The sequence below is a fragment of the Octodon degus genome, unplaced genomic scaffold, assembly GCF_000260255.1.
Source record: "Octodon degus isolate 3935 unplaced genomic scaffold, OctDeg1.0 scaffold00281, whole genome shotgun sequence".
Classification (NCBI taxonomy): Eukaryota; Metazoa; Chordata; class Mammalia; order Rodentia; family Octodontidae; genus Octodon; species Octodon degus.
In genome coordinates, this window is record NW_004524857.1 from 51208 (window position 1) to 57686 (window position 6479).

At 35.4% G+C, this 6479-nt stretch overlaps 1 pseudogene; it reads left to right on the top strand.

Moving 5' to 3' along the window:
- Positions 1 to 5620: 5620 nt before the first annotated feature.
- On the top strand, positions 5621 to 6174 carry LOC101579281 (annotated as a pseudogene).
- The last annotated feature ends 305 nt before the right edge of the window (positions 6175 to 6479 follow it).

Sequence of the window (6479 nt, forward strand, 5' to 3'; positions counted from 1 at the left end):
TTGTATTATACCTTTCTATTTGTATTTTTTCTTTTGAGTTCTTATACTAGGGAAACTATATGATATTTACACATGTGTGTCTATTTTATTTCACTTATGGGTATATCTTCAAGTGGCATCAACTTAAAAATAAAGGCTTTGAGTTTATCATTCTTTATAGCTGAGTAATACTCCATTGTATAAAAATACCAAATCTTTTTCATCCATTCCTCAGGTGATGCGCATCTTGGTTGTTTTCAAGATTTGACTATCACAAATTGTGCTGCTATAAACATAGGCACACATATATCTCTATGATATGATGTTTTCAGATCCTCTGGGAAAATTCCCAGTAGAGGAATAGATGGTAAATGGGATTTCCAATCCAAGTTTTCTAAGGAGTCTCCACACTGATTTCCATAATGGTTGCAGCAGTCTACATTCCGACCAGCAGTGGAGAAGTGTTCCTTTTTTCCCATACCTTCTCCAACATTTGTTTTTGGGTGATTTCTTTATAATAGCCATTCTTTCTTGGGTGCATACTTTTTTCTTAATCACCCTCATCACTAAAATTTTCCTCTATCTTTTTCTCTATTCTTTATCTATACAGTGTCTCAGTTCTTTATGGAAAAGGATGTTATAAAAAATCTGAGTTGCATTTCCTGCTCCTCTGTTTTTGATTTTAGGGTGAATGTTTCCCTTTCTTTCTGGTTGGATGAAAATGACTTACTTGTACTTTTTTCATAAAGATGAGAAAAATCATTCAACAAAACCCACTGTCTTTTCTCCTGCTTGTATGTGAATAAATATGTGCTGTTACAGTAGTGGTCCTTACCAAGTTGTATCCACAAGCACAAACCCATTATTTATGTCCTGGAAAGGGCCCCTTTGGTGGAACCTGGTCCGTGGATGAAAATTGTCACTAGAATTCAGGATATTGGGTGAGCTTACTTGGTTTCTAGATTCCATATTTATTATATGTATTGGAAAATTTTGCTCGAGATGTTTCTTTCATGCAATATCCATTATTTAAGTTTGACAGTCTGCTTCAATATTTTGGTCTTGATTCAAAATTTTTGTGCCTATAAATCTAGCTCAGTGTGATAGTTGTCAGTGTAGTAAGATTCATATAGCATACAAATCACCTTGAAGATATGTAATATTATGCTCAATAACAGCTCTCAAGCCCTGCACCACAAATTATCAGCAAACCTCAGGTCCACTTTTCGCTTCCAGGAGATGTTTTTGATTTATAGATACATTAAAATTATACAAGAAATACAAATATTCAAGGTAAAAGGCATGTTACAGGGACTGTTTTACCTGTCCAGGACTATTTTATACTTTGATGAGAAAAAGATGTGGCAGACTGGTACATTTGGAATTCCAAAAGAAGATTCAAACCAGGCAAACTTAAAGAAAGATACATCGAACAGAATCATCTGCAGTAACCAAGGATGTAGATAGAACAGTGCATCAAAAAACAATGTACTCTGATTTTTTTTCTTCTGTAGTACAAAGTGTAGAGAAATCTAATGTATTTTGTAAAAATGTTTCTGTATTTATTGCTCATTCTCTCAAATGGCTCTTCTCCCAAAAGGCTAACATGGTTTGAGTCTCAGAATTTGGATTTAGCCTTAGAATTTCTCTAAATACTACTTGTCTGATGTTTCTTTAATATGGAGATTAAAAACAAACATGAAATTAGCTTCCTTGGAACATTCAGTTTTAACTTAGGTTTTCTGCTACTGAGGAAATGATCTTTTGAACTGATTCCTTGCCACATTGACTGTGTGTTTGGAGTTTGGATGAGGGCCAGCTTTGCTTAGGCCTTTTTCTTTATTTAGCTTGCTCAATATTATTGGCAGATTGCTTCCACAAAACCCCATATGTTCTAAAGGGTTTTTGATGACTTCAAGTAGGTTTAATGTCTTTCATGGGAAGTTGTGCTAACTGGGTAAAAAGACTGATGTGCCAATTATTATAGCAGCAGCAGAATTTGAGTTGCTTTTGTTTCATTGGGCCTATAAAGGGATTTTTGTGCAGGCCAGTACAGTATACATGAGGTTTTATAATCCAAATATATGGTGAAAACTGCTACAAAGGCATCCAATGGAAAGGGCAGAAATCTCCCATGTAAAAGACAGCAAGTTGAACCTTAGTGACAGTGTATGACAACTTTCAGTTTGTTTGATGCAGTTAGTTGAGCTATGATCAAGATAGGTGTTTTATTTTTTCCATAATGTTACTGAGAAATAAATAGCAATGAGACAGCTTCAAATCTGATTAGTAGGACAGTTTCAATAATTAATACATTGCATATTGTTGTCTTAGTGGTTATTCATTGTATAAGATACAGACATGATATCCTGTTTACAAGCACTATTAGAACAAGTCTTTCTATTCATTGAATTAAGAGAATGTAGCTGTATATATATTTTAACTACTTTAAATATATAGATACAAAATGGTCATTCATTTGTATCCCCTTTTTTTGTTTAGTTTTGTCATTTAAATATTATAGGTGTGTGAATTCAGCAAAATATTCCAAAATAGTCCAGCAGTCCATAATAGTAGTGGATTTTCTGTAAGACTGGTGATGTCAGAAGTTGTTGACTTGAGCCTTTTACAGCTCAGCATACCAACATGGCTTCACCCCTTATACCTCGTTTTCATACTTTTCTGCTGGATGGTTAAGACCAAGATAAAGACCTATATAACAAGAAATGTAGCTTTTGTATCTGATAAGGTCAGTCAGATCCGCTCCAGACTTATCCTGAAACCCTGTACCTCAGTTTGTAGATCCTTTGTCAGTGTCAGCCATGTAGATGAGTCATGGCCATTGCTTGACCAATTTGCTCTCTGTGAAAGTCTGAGAGAATGTTTTCTCTCCATGTGAAGATACGGTGTTTTAAAGTGTGCAGTAAATTACGGATCATAAACAGTGCATTAACATGAAATTTTGCTCTAAGCTGCAAAATGATGCTGAAAGAAGCACATGAAATGTTAAAATTATTTGATGGTCATGCTCCAGTAACCACGATGATGGTTTACAAGTTGTTCCAGCGGTTTTGTAATGATTGTGAATTGGTTTAAGATGAGGAGAGATAAGGCATCCTTGAACATCAAAAAACTCAACAGAATATTGAAAGAGTAAGGAAATGAAAAAGTAAGAAAATGCTAAGATGATGCAATCAAAAAGGAGATTAACTATTAGGGAAATTTCTGAGATGCTCAACATCTCTTATAGTTCCATTGAAAGCATTTTAACAACAGATTTAAACATGAAGCAAGTAAGTGGGAAATTTGTTCCATGTGTTTTAACTGTTGAAAAAGCACAGCATTTGTCAATTTCCTTGGATTTGTGCTAACAGACTGCTTCATATTTCAGCTTTTTGGAGAATATAATCATGATCATGAGACCAAGTTTCAGAGTTGTCAGTGGAAATTACAGAGTTCTCCTCATGTGGGCAAAAAATCAGATCAATCAGTATCTAAAATGTGGAGCTGTTGCTTGTCATTTTTGGCCTTGATGGGTTGCACCAGCTGAGTTTTTACCTAAGAATACTGAGATGAACTCTCAAGATTATAAGGACTTATTAGAGCATTCAAGAAGTGGTGTGCACAGAAAACGGTTTTAAGGATGGCCAAATAGCTCAGCTGATTAAAGGCCTGGCTTAGACATGCACAGGGACTAGGGTTCAATCCTTAGCTTGCCATGCTAGCCCTGCCCCCAGGGTGTGCTGAGACAGTGGCACACACCTGTAATCCCAGCACGTGGGAGGCTGAAAACAGAAAAATCACTATGAGTCCAATCTGTGTAGGGAGACCCTGTCAACCCTTTACTAAATACATTAAAAAAATAAAATAAAATGAAAATGGTTTTATTCTCCTTCATGACGATGCTTATGGTCACACAAATTTCTTTTTATAATTTTATTTTAATTATTTATTTGTTAGTTCATGTTTACTGTACATAATGATCACATTTCTTGTGGGAAATTTGTACATATACATAACACAGTTTAGTTATTAATATTTTTTAATCCATCTCCCTTCCTTTCCATCTCACCTCCATTTCTTGGACCCCTTGCCCTATGCAAAAGATCCATTTGGCTCTTTCCCATTATTTTTTATTTTGCTTTTTATTTGTATTTTGAGTTTCTCATATAAGAGAAATGGTGTAATGTTTAGGCTTGCATGTCTGATTTATTTCACTTGACATTATGGTTTTAAGGTATATCCATTTCTCTACAAATGATTCAAGTTTATCCTTATTTATGACAGAGTAAGAATCCATTGTGTATGAATACATAATTTTCTTTGTCCTTCATCTGTTGATGGATGTATACGCTGCTTGCAAGATTTACCTATTGTGAATTATATTGCTATAAACTTGGGTATCATGTATCTTCATAATACAATGTCTTGAGCTCTTTGGAGAAGGTATCTAGAAGGGGAATAATTGGGTTTTGGTTTTTTGAGACAGGGTCACAAGGTCCTACTGTGTAACTCAGGCTCACTTTGAACTCATCATATTTTTGGAGTAGTGGTTTGGGGATCTTGAATATTGTGAGGTACTCTCTATAATGGAAATGTCTTATTCATAAATTTTGAAAGAAACTTTTATGCGATATATACATCTGGGTTGGAAGCTTTGTGCTGAGTAGTCTGCTTTAATTCTAGTGGGTTAACTTTTAGAAATCATTCCTTTTCTCAAACTGCTTTTAAGACTTTGTCCTAGTGTTGAACTTCTAGAATTTTGACTATGACATGGTATGAAGAGGTTTAGTTTTGATTGTGCCTATTTGGGACTTTATATGCTTTAAATACTACGTGTTAAATATTTTACCTATAGGGGCCGGGAAGATAGCTCAATAGAATAAATCCTTGCCTGGCAAGTGCAAGGGCCTGAGTTCAATTCCTGGTTGTGCCAAAATTTTTTTACCTATATTTAGAAAGTTTTCTGATATTTTATGAATAGTTTTTTTATGTTGTTTGTGCTATCTTTTAATCTTTCCCTTATTCAGATTAGTTTTAGTCTTCTTTGGGTCATCTAACATTTCCTGGATCCACTTTTCATGTTCTCTTGTTTCTAAGGTATCTCTGAGTAACTTGTCTTCAAAAGCATCCCTATCTTATAATTCTAATATTCTGTCTTCATATTGGTTGCTTTTACTGTCTATACTTTCACTGCAATTTTTAATTTCTTGGATTTCTGTTTGAAACTTTTTTATGGATTTAAGTCTTTGCTAAATGGGTCATTCTTTTTTTTTGGTGTTGTTATTTTGCACAAGGTCTCCCAGAGACAGAATTTCTCTGTTGATCACCACTCCACTATTTTCCTTTTTCAACTGGGATGGAAATTTCTGTTAAATGAAAACATTATATTGTGTCCTTATCTACCTCATTCAGTGAATCTTGTACCTGAAACTTCTTGCTTTCCCCCTGAAATAAAAGTGACCATGACATGTAAACATTTTGAATCAATTTAGGACAAGGAGAAAACAGGACAATGTAACTAAAGACATTTGTGAAAGAGGACCTCCAGGCCTGCTTCAGAACATAGCAAGCATGACTGGTTAAGTGTATTGAAATTGAGGGAGCTCTTCCTGTGAGCCGCCTGAGGTGACCTGTGAAAATGGTTTGCTACTCTCTCGACCCCAAAAACCCCATAAAATCATGCAAATCAAGAGGCTTAAATCTCCGCGTTCACTTTAAGAATACGTGTGTAACTGCCCAGGACATCGAGGGTATGCATATCCGAAAGGCCACCATTTATGTGAAGGATGTCACATTAAAGAAGCAATGTGTGGCATTCCGGTGTTACAATGGTGGAGTTGGTAGGTGTGCCCAGGCCAAACAGTGGGGCTGGACGCAGAGTTGGTGGCTCAAAAAGAGTGCTGAATTTTTGCTGCACATGCTTACAAATGCAGAGAGTAATGCCGAGCTTCAGGGTTTAGATGTAGATTCTCTGGTTATTGAACATATCCAGGTGAACAAAGCACCCAAGATGTGTCGCTGTACTTACAGAGCTCCTGGCCGTATTAACCCATACATGAGCTCCCCTGCCATACTGAGATGATCCTTACTGAAGAGGAAAAAATTGTTCCTAAGCCAGAGGAGGAAGTTGCAGAGAAGAAAAAGATATCCCAGAAGAAACTGAAGAAACAAAAACCTATGGCACAGGAATAAAATAATCATAAAATAAATGCAAATAAAATTTAAAAAAAAGTAAGGGAGTGTATCTTTTTTTGTTTTTTGGGAGTGTGTTTTGAGGGGTATTAATGGTAATATATCTTTTACTGTAATAACTTTTTTAAGCATTCATTGTATTTTATGGTCACACCTTGTATGACCTATGATGTAGATTTTGAAGTAGGCTATGACAATAATGTCAAATTAAGGAGTATTTCTTTTCCAAACGGCCTTGAAAGATCTTTTTAGATTGCCTCAAATTTTTCTATTTAGTTGTATAACTTGATGACTAGCATCATCGT